The sequence below is a fragment of the Conger conger genome, chromosome 13 (genome assembly GCF_963514075.1).
Source record: "Conger conger chromosome 13, fConCon1.1, whole genome shotgun sequence".
Taxonomy (NCBI): domain Eukaryota; kingdom Metazoa; phylum Chordata; class Actinopteri; order Anguilliformes; family Congridae; genus Conger; species Conger conger.
The window spans coordinates 39,853,847-39,869,054 of record NC_083772.1 but is presented as its reverse complement, the minus strand read 5'-3'; the positions used below and the strand labels follow the sequence as shown (position 1 = coordinate 39,869,054).

At 43.2% G+C, this 15,208-nt stretch overlaps 1 protein-coding gene and 1 long non-coding RNA gene across 4 annotated transcripts in view; one reads left to right on the top strand and one right to left on the bottom strand.

Annotated features, from left to right (window-relative positions):
• LOC133107662 (disks large homolog 2-like) overlaps positions 1–15,208 on the top strand; it is a 104,470-nt gene that overhangs the window by 26,365 nt on the left and 62,897 nt on the right. The window lies entirely within an intron of this gene.
• Positions 7,758–13,705, bottom strand: LOC133107664 (uncharacterized). Of its 2 annotated transcripts, none has more exons than XR_009704611.1 (2): positions 12,893–13,705; positions 7,758–9,012 (listed from the first exon to the last, which is right to left on the bottom strand). It is a non-coding gene; the product is annotated as an uncharacterized LOC133107664 (long non-coding RNA). The 2 variants fall into 2 exon arrangements; XR_009704612.1 differs by having other exon boundaries at positions 13,450–13,705.

Below are 15,208 nucleotides of genomic sequence, written 5' to 3'. Positions count from 1 at the left end.
TGCCAGTACTGATGAGTTATTGTCAATCAAAGAACGTAATTGATTCTCAAAAAAGACCAATCAGCAAGCGTGGAACATACGGGCAGACATATTGCCATAACATAAAAGCCATTTATGATTCATCTCGTATAAATAAGGCCTAAATTTAACACTGACTGCAATTGCCATTACTGAGGAGACATGTCCTTCAGTGTTGTGGGCTAGCTACATTCAGATAACTAAATTAATTAACTAAAGGGAAAACACAGTTCACATGAGCTGTGCTTTGATTAGCAAAGTACAAATTATTCATTCAACAATTTGGGGAGTTATAACAAGGTAATAAAAAACCGTACTGGAAGGCTTTACACTAAATACAACATTCACTCAGTGAGCAATTTATTAGGTAGACCTGTACACCAGCTTGTTCATGCAAATATTTAATCAGCCAATCATGTGGCAGCAAATAAATGCATAAAAGCATGCAGACATGTTTTTCAGACCAAACATCAGAATGGGGAAGAAATGTGATCTGAGTGACTTTTGAATGGCTGTTGGTGCCAGACAGGGTGGTTTGAGTATCTCAGAAATCTCTGATCTCCTAGGGTTTTCACGCACAACAATCTCTAGAGATTGGTGGTGTGAAAAACAAAAAACATCCAGTGAGCAGCAGTTTTACGTGCAGAAATGCGTTGTTAATGAGAGTGGTCAGAGGAGAAGGGCCAGGCTGGTCGAAGCTGACAGCAACAGAAATAAGCACACATTACAACAGCGGTATGCAGAAGAGCATCTCTGAACACACAACATGTCAAGCCTCTAAGTCGATAGGCTACAGCAGCAGAAGTAAAAAAAAAAATAGGTCTAATAAATATATAATAAAGTGCTCCCTGAGTGTATTCATAGACAACATGCAATAATAACAAAGCAAAACAACACACAGATCAGGTCATCCTGGGTATAATTACAAAGGCCTTGCTTTCCAATTTTCTGGCCTGAACTCCACTGAAATCCAATACGTCTCTGTCACTGGTCTCTGTGAATGCATAAAAGCTCATTTCTATGCCAAAGCAACAGCCCGTCATAATGAATTTGGTGCAATACAGGATATTATTGCTTTAAATCAATGCCTTATACAGGACAATTGCTATGAGCAAAGCAACTTACATTATTGCATTACAGAGATATAACTTAGAGAATGTTCCAGAATCCAGTGTTCAATTGGAATTCATTAAATGATTAAATGATATCCAGGTAATGGTTTCTTGATGATAAGGCTGTAAAAGGTTCTTGCTGCTGGGGAGTTGAATATCAGGCTAGAAATATCTGACTGTCAGAAGCACTAGGTCTTATTTTTAACATTCCTCGCAAACATTTATTGCTAAACTTAAAATGGCTTACACTGTGCTGGTTGTTTAGTGGTGATCTGCTGAACCTTAAAGCAGCAAGGCACTGCGGGTGTATTCTTGAGTAAGGTACTTAACCTGAATTGGTTCCGGAAATATCCAGCTGTATCTAGAAATTCATTCAGGATAACAGCATCTTCTGAATGCCTAAGATGTAATTTAATGCATGCTATGTGTGTGGATTGAATGATTAGTAGTTTGCCACTTACAGATGAAGTGCACTGTCTTATGGCAAGTGCATGATAATGTGTATTGGATACTTAATTTAGCTGGTTTGTTATTATGTAGCACTCATAGATACTATAGTATATTATGTGTATTATAAAGAAACCCCTAAAACACTTGACATCTTCCATCACAGTCTTATGGCCACTAGGGGGAGTTGTACAGTTGCTGATAAAACATGCAGTCCAGAAAATACAATGTTTCAGCCTTGGATGGTAATTCTTTATTTTCCAGTCCCTTAATAAACTCGTATTTACTGGTTAAACACAGCTAATTAGGTAAAGGTAACTATTCTGATTTCAGAGGTAAGTACTATGAAACAAAGTCAGGAAGTACAATGAAAAAGCATACATTTTAAAAGCCTGTTTCATAGTAATCACCTGTGAAAGCAAAATAATTCTCTAATTAATTACACATAAGTACTTGGTATTTACCCAGTAAATACAAGGTAATTAACAGGCCGTAAAATAAAGTGTTACCCCTTGAGTTACTCAAGCTGAATTTATTTTTTGTCAATCAGTTTCAGTAAAGCCAGGCAGTAGGATAAAAATAGGCCACACAATTACTGAATTAGTAAATTAAATGAATTGAGTGGGCCTACTTTGTGCCATTCAGTGTTGAAATCACCGGTGGAAAAGTAGTTTTTTTCTGTAACTGATTAGATTGTGAATTGTCAACATGCTCCTCATCTCCCTAATGAAATTACTCCCGCACTTCATACGAAACTGCGCTCTTAAACATGTTTTCACCACAGTTTGCCACTTTGGAGACTTGACTATTCAGTTGAGTGCACAGAACTTGAACAAGAAAGTAGCAGCCTGACACGAGACATGAGAAACAAACGCGTTCCCTCCTGACTGCATGAAGGGAGCATGACAATGTGGTGAAAGTACTGATAGAGCCGCTGTAATTGCAGCGTAATGGAAGAGGACTGTAATTGGTAATTGAATACGGTGAACATGGAGGCTGAGGCTGCCTGCTCTTGCCGTGTTTACCGTGTTACAGCCGCGGGAGGTTGGTACCGCGGGCTGGGCTAGTGGATCCGTGGCGCGTAGATCGCTTCTGCCTGGAGCCGGAGGTACTCTGTGGGGTCGCCGGAGCTAGTTGAGTCATCTAGTGACAGAGAGCTAGCGAGCGACAAGGTGCCACACTGCCTCGTCCTCCCTCCCTCCCTCCCTCCCTCCCTCTCTCTCTCTCTCTCTCTCTCTCCGTCTCCCTGCCAACGCCGGCTGGCGGAGGGGGGGGTGGGGGGTGGCGGTACGCACGGGGGTGGGGGGTGTGGGGGGCATGGACAGAGAACGCAGCTGAAGGGAGATTCTCTCAGCTGCCTTTTTGGCCACTCTCTCTCTCTCTCTCTCTCTCCAAGGAGGAGACGGAGAAGGGGACACAAAGACACCAATATCGGGAGAGACAGGAAGAGTGTGGGAGAGGGAGAAACAGGGAGATAGCGGGTGTCTGGGAAGGCACTTTATAAACAAAATGTATTACTATTATTATTAAGCGGACAGAAACAGAAAGAAAGTAAGAGCGAGAGAGCGATAAATATTTGGAAAAGGAAGACTGAAAGAGTTTCGGCTTCGAGGGAGACCGCGCGTCGCCCACGACGGTCTCAGCGGTTCGACGGTCTCGGGGACGATGACCGCCTACCTGACCAAGCAGCCCAGCTGTTGCCGGGCGACGGACAGCCGGAGCCTGGAGCTGCTCTTGGCCGACGGTCCGTGCTCCTGCTCCTGGCACGACGCTCCCTGCGGATACGGACACGGCTCCCAGACGCTCCCCCGCCCCTCCTCCGGGGCCACGCTGCCCCGCCAGAGGTCCCGCCTGGCGGCCTCCCACCCGGAGGGCCCCTGGAGGGCCCCGGCCCGCGGGGGGAGGAGCTCCAGCTGTGACTGGTGGTCCGAGTGTGGCTGCCAGGAGGGCGCAGGGTGGCAGGACCCCTACCAGGTAACCCGCCCCGGGAGGTTCGGATGGCCGCGTTAGCGCAATTACTGCTAGCTAGCATGTGGTGCTGCTGGTACAATGCCTGTGGTGTGTTTTTACGTGTTGATAGCTGGTGTAAAAAGCTTTATGGGATTTGACGCTTGAACTCATGCACTTGTAAGTCGCTTTGGGTTAAAAGCGTCTACTAAAGGACTGAAATGTAAATGTAAAATGTGTATTTTAACTTCCTCTGTGAATGCAACTCTGCCAGCGCTTTTCTAGTACTTAGAGAGCAAGTTAGTGAGCTAGAAGTTCTTCAGCTAACTTGTTTCTTAGTTGCAGTGACTACCAGGTGAATGTAAATGGACCAATGATACAAGGGGTTCTACTGGAAGTAAGATGCAGTGGAGAAATTAGGTTGATGCTTTTTGTGGAATTACCAGAACACCAAGTTTTTATTTGCACTGAAGGTGCTGTTTTGGTGTGCTGGCATTGTGCTTTCAGAGTGAATTTTGTTTGTGTTTTCCCTGCTGGTTTATTTTGGAAGTTAGTCTGTGACTCACAGCAATCCCCTCCCATGCTGGTGAAGAAGGCTGAGTTTTGACCATGTTTGACCTGGGTAAACATATTTGACCTAGGTGAACCGCACATATTCTGGCTGCAGGATAAGGAACTTGGTGGAGACATGGTTGAGCTTGTATCACTTTTCTCAATGACCAAGCACAGATATGGTTATTGGTCTCTTGAGAGGGAAATTGTAATAAGATTACATGCATAAAGTAAGCAAGCTCTTTCTTTTTTCAGCTGTTTTAATTGGCCATCTATTTAAATAATTGTTTTGTTGAACATATTGCCATGCACTCCATATAATAACTCCACTGTCTCAGCTCATGGTCTATTTATAATAGAACTGTAAGTGGTTTGTTCATTTAGACATTTGTTTGGGATAAAAACTAATTGAGATGAAACATCTTGTTAAGAGTGTCTTGTAAGAAATAAATTCTCGTAAGAAACACAAAAAGTGATTACATCTTTGCTTTTTTGTTTGGGGGCAGGGGTCTATCCTTTGTTCCTCAAACTTCTTGGTCACTCACAGAACATGCACAGAATTCATGCTTAATTTCTTACTGAATGGCCTTTTTTAAATTGAATAAAGGGGGGGGGGGGGGGGGGTATATTTTTTGTATTTTATATTACTAGTTTGTATTTTACATTACCATTAAGACCATTTGACTACTCCCCTGAAAATCATGTCAGTTAGTATGTCCCTTAGTGACTACACATTTCAATTATCCCATCATCCCTTTGTAAAAGGAACAGCCCCAAATATAAATATTCACACATGAAGAGGTTTATTAATTGTATGTTTTTGACATACACATCCTAATATGATGTATATTTATTGTAACTGACATAAATGTCAATATATTTTTGAAATACAAGATGAAAAGGCTTGGTATTGTTCATGCCACAATAATGCCTATTTCTGTGTATGTCACAGCTTGTCTAGTTTTAATTTCATATGCATTGTCTTTTTCATGTGCCTCGAAAACAAATATACCCGTAAATATATAATGTAAGGATGTGAGCGAGAGGCGAGACAAACCATCTCACACGCACTCTTAATCAGAGGCTCGCAGACCAATCGAGATGCGGTTGCTTGAATCGGTGACTTGTATATCCGTCTATCCTGAGGTTAATGAAGTATTGAGTGCCTCGCCGTCTCACAAAGTCACCCAAGGAACTCGAATGTGTCATTTTCTTTAAAGAGCTAGAAATTATGCGACAAATTATGCATCTACAAATGCTACGGGCAAGCACGGGTCAGGTTTGATGAATGAAACTAATTATTTCACTTGCTGGGTCTTGATATACGCAGGGGTGATTTGTCAATGCGGCTGCCAGAGTTTCAGTGGAAGTGGGGGTCACAACATCCAGTGCTGCCCGAATTCATAATTGTTGTCATTAAAAAAAAAATCCTGATTTTTTAGGATGCAGAAATGACAATAATGCAAATATCTATACATGCATATGATGTCATCATTGATTTTTTAGAATATGCTCATTAAACTGGAATACATTGATGAATGGCTGGCTGCGGCATTATATATATATATGTATATACACACACACACACTCAGTGAGAACGCTATTATGTATTGATTGACTTATTTTTATACTTATTAAATCTTCTGCTGTTGTAGCCTATCCACTTAGAGGTTTGACACATTGTAATGCTCTTCTGCATACCATTGTTGTAATGTTATTTGAGTTACTGTCACCTTCCTGTCAGCTTTGACCAGTCTGGCCATTCTCCTCTGATGTCTCATCAACAAGGCGTTTCTGTTCATTTTTTTGTTTTTCGCAACATTCTCTGCAAACTCTTAGCAATTGTTGTGCATTAAAATCCCAGGAGATCACCACAGAAATGTTACAGAAATACTCATAATAGCCCGTCTTGGACTGACAATTGTGCCAATCAAAATTACCGAGATCACATTAATTCCCCATTCTGATGGCTGATGTGAACATTAACTGAAGCTCCTGACCTGTATCTGCATGATTGTATGCATTGCACTGCCGCCACTCGATGGGTTGATTAGATAATCGCATGAAGAAGTAGGTGTACAAGTGCTCCTAATAAGGTGCTCAGTGAGTGTATATATCAAACTCCATTTTGGAGGGAAAAGAGGCAGAAAATGACGATTCCAAATTTGGTCTCTAGAAAATGTATTTTAATAAATAAATAAATGAATAAACTGATGATACTGGCTAAATAGTACTTGAGCATACCCCCTTGGCCTGCAGACTCACACTCACACTGACTCGGCGCGGTTGCCGTAGTGTCCTCTTGTAGCTCAGGCTGCAGCACTGCTGCTAGAACAGCTGTGGGCACAGATGTGTACTGCAGTGTGGAGTCCATTAGCATCTGTGCTTAACTTCGGTCCGCGTCAACATTCAACCTTGTTGTGCTCCGGTTCGCGGTGCCCTGGTGGTGCAGCGGGTAGCACTGTCGCCTCACGGAGGTACTCTGGTTTCCTCCCGCAGTCCAAACACGGAGATTAGGATTATTGGGGAGTCTAAATTGCCTGTGTGTGAGCGAATGGTGTGCTTGCCCTGTGATGACCTGTCCAGGGGTATTCCTGCCTCTCACTCAATGCATGCTGGGATAGGCTCCAGCACCCACCGTGACTCTGACCTGGAATACAATACAGTACTGTAACTCATTTGACAAAAAAAGGTTACTGTCAATGTTGTTTATAGGGCACTGTGCAGTTTTACACAAAAATACTGTTTAAAAGTGTGAAAAAATGCTAAATGTAAAAGGTGTATCGACTTGGAGCCCATTCACTTGTGTTTTTGAAGCTTAATGCCACTCATTACACAGATAGAATCTCATAATTCCAAGGTCACAAATAAGCAAATTAAATAATGGATGGATGGATATGGCAGTACTTTTAAGTTACCTTTGTTCCCCATTTATTTATGAGTTCTAAATAAGGAGTAATGTCGGTTGAATCCCAGCCGCGTGTCTGGACCAGAAGTTCCAGGCCAGAGTTTAGTAAAATAAGCAGATAGAAAACAGACCTGTGTATATTTGAGAGGAGACAGGCCAGCCTTGCCGCATGAAATCATCAGCCGTCACTCAGCCCAGCCGTGAGGCTGGCCCGCTCTCCCTCCCGCTCTCCCTCCCGCTCTCCCTCCCGCTCTCCTCCCGCTCCCCTCCCGCTCTCCACCGCCGATGTGAGCACGCTCCCACACCCCCTCTGCCTCTGCTTGTTGCCGTAGTGACTACAGCGCTCTCCAGGGTGCCGAGTATCAAAGCGGGAAGCAAAGACAAGGCAAGGACGGCGAGAGACATCGAGTGCGTCCTTAATTAGTGTGACATTTCAAACAATAACATGCAAATTCACAGCTGGCCCTACTGTGGGGTGTGGTTTGTGGAGAGGAAAATGGTGTTGAACACAGCGCAGTTCATTTTAATATTAATTTGTGTGTGGAGTTTATGTCCGTGTTGGTTATGAACATGAGGAAGTTGATTGTCACATAAGGATCAGTGGTGGGGCCTTCATATTTTGCCATAAATTGGCAAAGATGTTAATGGGGCGCAATACAGCACAGATGCATTCTGGTTGCTTGAGTCTTTTCCATGGGTGGAAATCTGTGTGTAATGTAGCGGTGTAATGGATGAAAACTGCTAGAGCATTCAGTGTGACTCATCAACATCCATAATAAACATTAGTTTATTGTGCATTTACTTTGCAGTCCATCAAACAGAAATGTGAGTGTGGTTCTTGATCGGTCACAAGCAAATAAGCTACACAACCATGACATTGGTATCCAACAAACTCAAAACGTGTCAGAAGGAAACCCCTTCACTAAAACGAGTGAGCTGCTGTTGTCTTGAGCATTAGGCTACTTGCTATTGGTCTAAGACAGGGCCACCCAGCCCTGTTCCTGTAGGTTTTCACTCAAACCCTTACAAAGCACACCTCATCCAACAGCTGGAGATCTCATTGAGCTGCCAGTTGGTATGCATAATTGCAGTCAGGTGTGCATAATTGGGGTTGAAATGAAATCAGTATTTCACATTTAACTACAAATGGACAGGAAAATGTATATATCACAATAGCAATAATGCTAGTCATCATCCCCAACATCATCACCATTCACAGAGCTTTACTTTACAATCAGCATAATTGTTACTGTTATTTTTCTTTAACTTTGAGGACAAATGAACCTGTCTTTTTCCATCAACACATTTTCCCCATTAATATCAGTAACTGCTAACTGTTTCAGTAACGTTTGATGCCGAGACAGTACAGAAACACAATAATGAAAGCATTTGCATAAAGCTAAGGAGATATCATAGCAGTTCACTGAATTTGCCAACTTTCATTTCTGGCAAGAGATCCAATCAGATCCTGACATCAATGAAATGTTTTCAACTGATTTATGAAAGATATTTTCCTTTCATTCCCTAAATTGAATGAAAACAGTTCTGGGTAACTACTATAGATTTATGTCCTGATATACATACAGTACTGTTGTATATCAGCAGTTGTCATTGAAATACAAACATGAATAAGCATAGACTTACAGTATGACATACACAAACCTTACAATCATTAAAGAATATTATTATTATAAGATTTTAACTTTGACTTTCAGCTTGATTAAATAATTTTTTTAAAGCAGCACCCATATGAAAGAAAGTGACTTTTTTCCTCCACATTTGGAACACACAGTCATATTTGCATGCCTGCCTGGTTGCTGAAACGCCTCCATTATTCCCGCGGAGCGCAGACCAGCGGCGAGTGGATCCCTCGATGGAAATGGGCATGGACAGCCATCTCCCTGTCGCCACGGGCAGGCCGCGGGCGCCGGGCCAATCAGGGCCGCTCTGGTCTGATGAACCTGGCGAGCTTTCACAGCCGATTATACACGGAGCTGGCACTGCCGGGATCCGACTCCTCACCGCGAGCTGCAGTTACACCCACAGTGCAGGCTTTAGGTAAACCCACTTCACCATAGCCCCCTGCAGAGCCAACTCCTCACAGTGAGCTGCAGTTACACTCTCAGTGTGCTTTAGGTAAACCCACTTCACCATAGCCCCCTGCAGAGCCAACTCCTCACAGTGAGCTGCAGTTACACTCTCAGTGTGCTTTAGGTAAACCCACTTCACCATAGCCCCCTGCAGATCCAACTCCTCACAGTGAGCTGCAGTTACACTCTCAGTGTGCTTTAGGTAAACCCACTTCACCATGGCCCCCTGCAGATCCAACTCCTCACTGCGAGCTGCAGTTACACCCACAGTGCAGGCTTTAGGTAAACCCACTTCACCATAGCCCCCTGCTGATCCAACTCCTCACAGTGAGCTGCAGTTACACCCACAGTGCAATGGCTGTTTTAATATTTTAATAAGTTATCTTTGATGAAAAAACAGCTCAAGCTAGGTTTTTAAACCGCTGAGAAGCTACAAGCACGAGCTGGTTGACCAGCTCATACCCAGTTTTACCGCCTTCATGACATTACATTACATTACATTACATTATTGCCATTTGGCAGACGCTCTTATCCAGAGTGACATACAACAAAGTGCAAAGTGCATACCCACCACCAGGAACAAGTGCGCTGAAAGACCCTAGATGGAAGTACAGTTCCAAGGGCTAGGGCATATTTGAAAAGCTAGGCCATGCTTGTTGACCAGCTCATAACCAGTTAGACCAGCTTATGGTCAGCTAGACCAGCTCAATTTCCAAGCTGGCGTACTGTAGCTGGATTTTATAGTAGGGATGAGCACACTTCAGCTAGATTATCAGTTTCATCAAATTTAATCAAAACATCTAGGACTTTAATATAGAATAGCGCATCTACTTTGTGTGGATAAAGACATACCAAAATATGCCAGGGAATTGCACTTGATACATGGAGTTTGCAGTTATTTTGTATGACATTCAACATCCTCTATTCAGAGTTACAGTACTTCTAATGTCCCTAGAAACACACACATCCTGCTGAATGTGTTTAGTCACAAACTCGGTCACACACCGGATGGTGTGTAGACCTTACCTTTAAATATAATCTATTTTCCAATAGAACTGAATTAGATTTGATTAGATTTAAATAGAACCTGGGTGCATCCCAATACTCAAAAAAATGTATCCTCCTTTCCTTTACTTGTCTTCTTCTCCTTTAAGGAAGTAAGGGGGGAGGGGATGAGTGGAGGAAAGGAGGATACATTTTTACAGTATTGCCATGGACCCACTGTCTATTTCCAGTAGAATACATGCAGTGTATTATATGACTGCATAGTGTAAGATGTACATCAGCTAAGCAGGCAAATATCTCTTTATCTCGACGGGTTTACACACATTATTTGTATTGTTCTTTGACTGATTGTTCGTTTACACAGCTGCACGGTGACTGAAACGCTAAATACCACGACACGGCGAGTCAGCGTTAATGCCACACTGGGGATCTCTGCAACATACAGTATGAGTTACAAACCCAGCTCCTCGACTGTCATACGGAGCAGACAGATAATCCCCAGTTAGGTTTCCGGGCTGTCAGGAGCACTCATGTCACATAGTCTGGGGAGGGAGACCATCACAGCAGCTGCTCAATTCTCTCTCCCTACCCTGTGAGAGAGTGATGTAAGTGCACTAGCACACACTGCACAAATACACTTACTTATAACAGTATCTTAAGTCAATTAGTACATTTTTTTTGCCTTTTTAATATAGACATTTCTTGAAGTGGCCTTCAAAGCTAGTCTAGATTAAAGTAATTATAGTAAATAAAGTACAGACATTAGGAAGTAGTTTTTCACACAGAGAGTGGTCACTGTATGGAACAGCTTGCCAGGTCATGTAGTGGAGGCAGAAACTCTGGGGGGGTTTCAAGACCAGGCTTGATATTGTCCTCGATACTATCTAGTTTTTAGGAAAGGTAAGTGTTAGGTACACTTTAGAGGTAGGAAAAGGGTGGGAATTGCTGGACTGAATGGCCTGTTTTTGCCATTTTTTTATGTTATGTTAGATGAACAGGTTGTGTGAAAACCATACAGAAAAACATGGGCTTCCCAACCCTATCCTGGAGATCTACGATCATGTAGTTGTTCCTTACCATCCTAATTTGAGTTGTACCTGTTTCGACTAATTAGCAGCTCAACGAGATCTCTATCTGTTGAATGGGCTGTGCTTTGTTCCGGTTACGGAGTAAAAATCTCAGGACAGTAGGTACAGGGTTACAGGGGACAGGGTTGTCCTAAATGTAATTGTTGAAAGTATGCTCTACATGAAATGGCAAAGGGTATAGATACACAAGTGTCGCCGTGTACATATGAAGCGATACAGAAGAAACAAAGCTGTCAAGGGATAAAGCAAACCAAGTTGTCGATCTCGGACGAGCCCTCAGTATGTTACAGCCAGCTCCCCAGCATAAAACGGCAAAACAAGATGTTTCTAAAAATGTATTTACAAAGGAACAAAGCAAAGGACATGGGGCATGTGGGACCCTGATGCTTCTCCCTCAGCCATCAGAGGTCTTCATGCAGGGCTCCCCACTGTTACCACCAATCCTGCAATCACGGTGAAAATCAAAACACAGCGCACCAGCTCCGTGTCACTACGGGCAGCAGGAAGATGGCTGGGGAGGTTCTGAGAGGCAGTGTCTGCGGCGCTAACATATGCTTCTGTTGAGGTGAAGAGTACAGTATTTTACAGCATCGCGTTCACTCACTCCAACTGCGTCAGACTAGCTTAGCATCGTCGTGGAGACAAATGTTGGATTACTGAATCACATACTCATTGTTAATGTTCCATCAATTTCTGAACGACAGTGGGCTATTCTCTATGAAAATAACACTCGGATATTGTTTAGTTAGATGCTCTGCAAAGCTCTCTGTAGGATTTGTATGTCTAGATGAACAGGCACACAACCCCACTGCTGATTCATTTTTTATATAGGCATAATAAATAATACATTTCAGGTGCTGTTTTTCAGAATTTATCAAAAATGGCCCTCGGTTTTACCTCCTATCATTGGATCCCTATGTGCCACTGTGCCAGAGGCTTTTGTCACAAATAACACAAATACTCTATTCGTAGAGGCCTGTCTTTAGGGGAAAGCCTATCTCTGCTAAAAGGTATAGTCATGCTGTGTACTGTTTGAAATAGATGTGTTCCTGGTGTACATTTTGTGTATAGTAAATGTATTGCTTTTTTCCAACGGACAATATTATGTAGAGTGTCTTTGTTGCTGTATAAGAAATTCCTTTAATGTACATCTGCACGTTTATGTTTTACATTTTTTAATTAACTGCATGAGCATACTATAGATCTGCTGCTTTTTTTCTCAGTGCTGTACAAAACATTGCAACTTGAATGCTCATGCTACAGCACATTTGACACTGCATTAGAAGGTTATTCAGAAAATAGGTGTGCAATCCGTTAAGTGCTGGGTAGAAATAACGAGGATGTTTTAATATTTAATATGCATACAGGCGTATTGTACCTTTTGAAAATGTGTTCCCAGTAGAAGCGCGTTTGTTCTGCTTGAACAAGAGGGGAGAGTAGGCGATTTCTAAGACACGGCTGTCTGATTGCTGATGTTATTGATTTTAGCATTCCCGTCCTCAACCGCACAACGCACATTTCATTCAGCGAACACGAGGCGGTCCTGCTCGCAGCGCCCGCATCCGTTAATGCAGTTATCAAGCCTCTCCCTGTAAGCAGGTAGTGTCTGGATGGCTGGCATCGATCTGGGCCGCTGGTAATCTGCCTCTATCTCTCCAACAGTCGCCCGTTTGTGCTCCGCGCGGCGGCTGAATGCTAACGCGCTCGGCGGAGAGTCAGACCAACCTCGTCCCCCGCCGAACCGGCTCTGACACGTTCGTTTGTGTCGCTCCCCCCGTCCTCAGTGCAGGCTTGTTCAGAGCGCTGAAAAGCAATTCAGCGGCCGTGTCTGCCCGGAACACTCTGGCTTTGTCCGAGGGGCTTTTGCGCCGTGTTTTCTTCCGCGCAGAGCCTGTGGGAAATGTAACCTCTTTCGCTGCTCAGCTAATAGGTGTCAGTCTCGGACGACACTCTTCAATTGGAAAGTTTGTTTGGTGCTTAGGCTGTCCAATAGTTAGATTGGGTTCACTACATTAGCTCAATGGTGCCCGTGCTTGTGAACGTGTCTGAAATAGAGCCAGGGTCTCCGGACTGAAAACGTCCGATGTATGACTGACTGAATGGAAAGACGCTCCTTGATGTGCTGACGTAATGCTGATGATGATGAGTAGTAGTAGTAGTGGTAGTCGTACAAGTGGTAAAAGTAAACTTAAGTCATAACAAAATCCCAGAAAATGGACTGTGGGTTATAAATTAAGAAGTTCAAGTTACGAAGGACTATCCTGATTCCAACGGTAATGTACCTTGTATTTTCAGCCTGCCATCTCCGAGTTACAAGCCTGGTTCCTTAACCACATCGTTCACACACTTTCGAGTTTGTCCGCCATACAGCCAGTGCAAACGGCACTATTAACTGTCGCCTACGCGTTCACCAGATCAGTTCACAGGCAGCGCTCCTGCAGACCGTGATAATGTGCGATTGGCCCAGATGCAGTTCGAGAGACACGGTCCTCCACGTCGACTAATCAGCGGGCACCATCTGGGCCGTGCCGCGGAGAGTGTTGATGCCAAGCGGGGTGCCCCCGCCCCCTCCGAGCTGTGGTGCTCAGGACAGGTGCTCCGCTAGGTGTCTGATGAGCTGTGTGTGTATTGACACTGAGATAATCTTTCCCATTCTGAGTGATTTGAGGAGACAGAGAAAATCTCCTCTTGCCATCTCGGCTGAAATGTCCTTCTCATAAATAGGCAGTAAACGGTGCTTTTTCCACATGTATATTGTTTGCCGGGAATTCGGTCAGTTGTTACCAGGGCTGCCAGAATAGTTAGGTTCCACACAAGATGATGGCAACACTGCTTAGATGGGTTAAGTATTGAACATATGTAAGTGTAAGTGTGTTACAGTCATGAAGGCTCTTGATAACTGTGCTGTTGTAAAAAATATTACCTGGGAATGGTTGTGTTTCTGTTTCCTCCCTTCACTAAATTGTACATAACAGAGTAAATGTCAAACCCAAAGAAAGTGTTTTGGTTTGGATCAGGTTCACCTGACTGTCAAACTTGTTCCCTGTTGCTTACTTTCAGAACCGTGCTAACCTTTTCCAGATAATGTTTGATTTCAGCTCCATTGAGAGTCTCTTGTTCTGGGCTCTGAGGTGGCTAATCCTGCTGTTCCAGTGGGGCTCATTTGGACATATTGTCCCTATCTCGTTCTGGTTGATGAGGTGGTGGCAGTTTGCTTGAATTGTAATACTCTGATAAATCCCCTGCTAAAAAAAAATCCAGGTTAAACCAGCCTAAGATTGTCAAACTGGTTTAAGCTGTGTTCTCCACACTTTTAGCTGGTCAACCAGCTCTTCACCAGCTGACCAGCCTATATCATCAGCTAGTCTGCCAGCTTCACCACCATAACCAGCTTTGACCAGTTTTGACTGGACACAGAGCAGCTATAAGTATTGAAACCACAGCTTAAACCATCCTAAACCATCGTAAAACCCCAGATGGTCCTTATCAGGGTTTTGATTTCCATTTTAAGTAATTAGCACATGCTCAGAACAACGTACACAGTTTATTTTCTTTTTTACATACAATCAACTCATACAGGCATACTGAAATAATCCAGGTTAATACCCTTGCTCAAGGCTATGACTACTGTACGCCCGGTAGAGATCAATCTTATAACCTTGGAGTAGCAGAACCAGTTCCCTAACACTTTCCAACCATTCTCACCTTGCTTTGGCTTGCCAATGGAGAAAAAGTGCTGGGTGCCAGTACACCAATCTGTGTTATCTCAAACTGAGCTATGAGAGGATTTGTGACTCTATGGGCATTTAATACAAGGTTTTAAACAAAATAAAAAGGTTAAATGCTAAAAAGGGTGTAATTATCAGTGTAGAAAGGCCAGAACCATGACAGCTCTTAAATTAAGTTTCCCATCTATGCATCCCTGCATCTATTAAAGAAATGCATTAATTCATGAATTGGAATTCAAAAGCTTTACAAATGCCTACTTTTACTGAATAAGATATTAAGTCACTTCCAAATATGCTCACAATTTAATCTGTT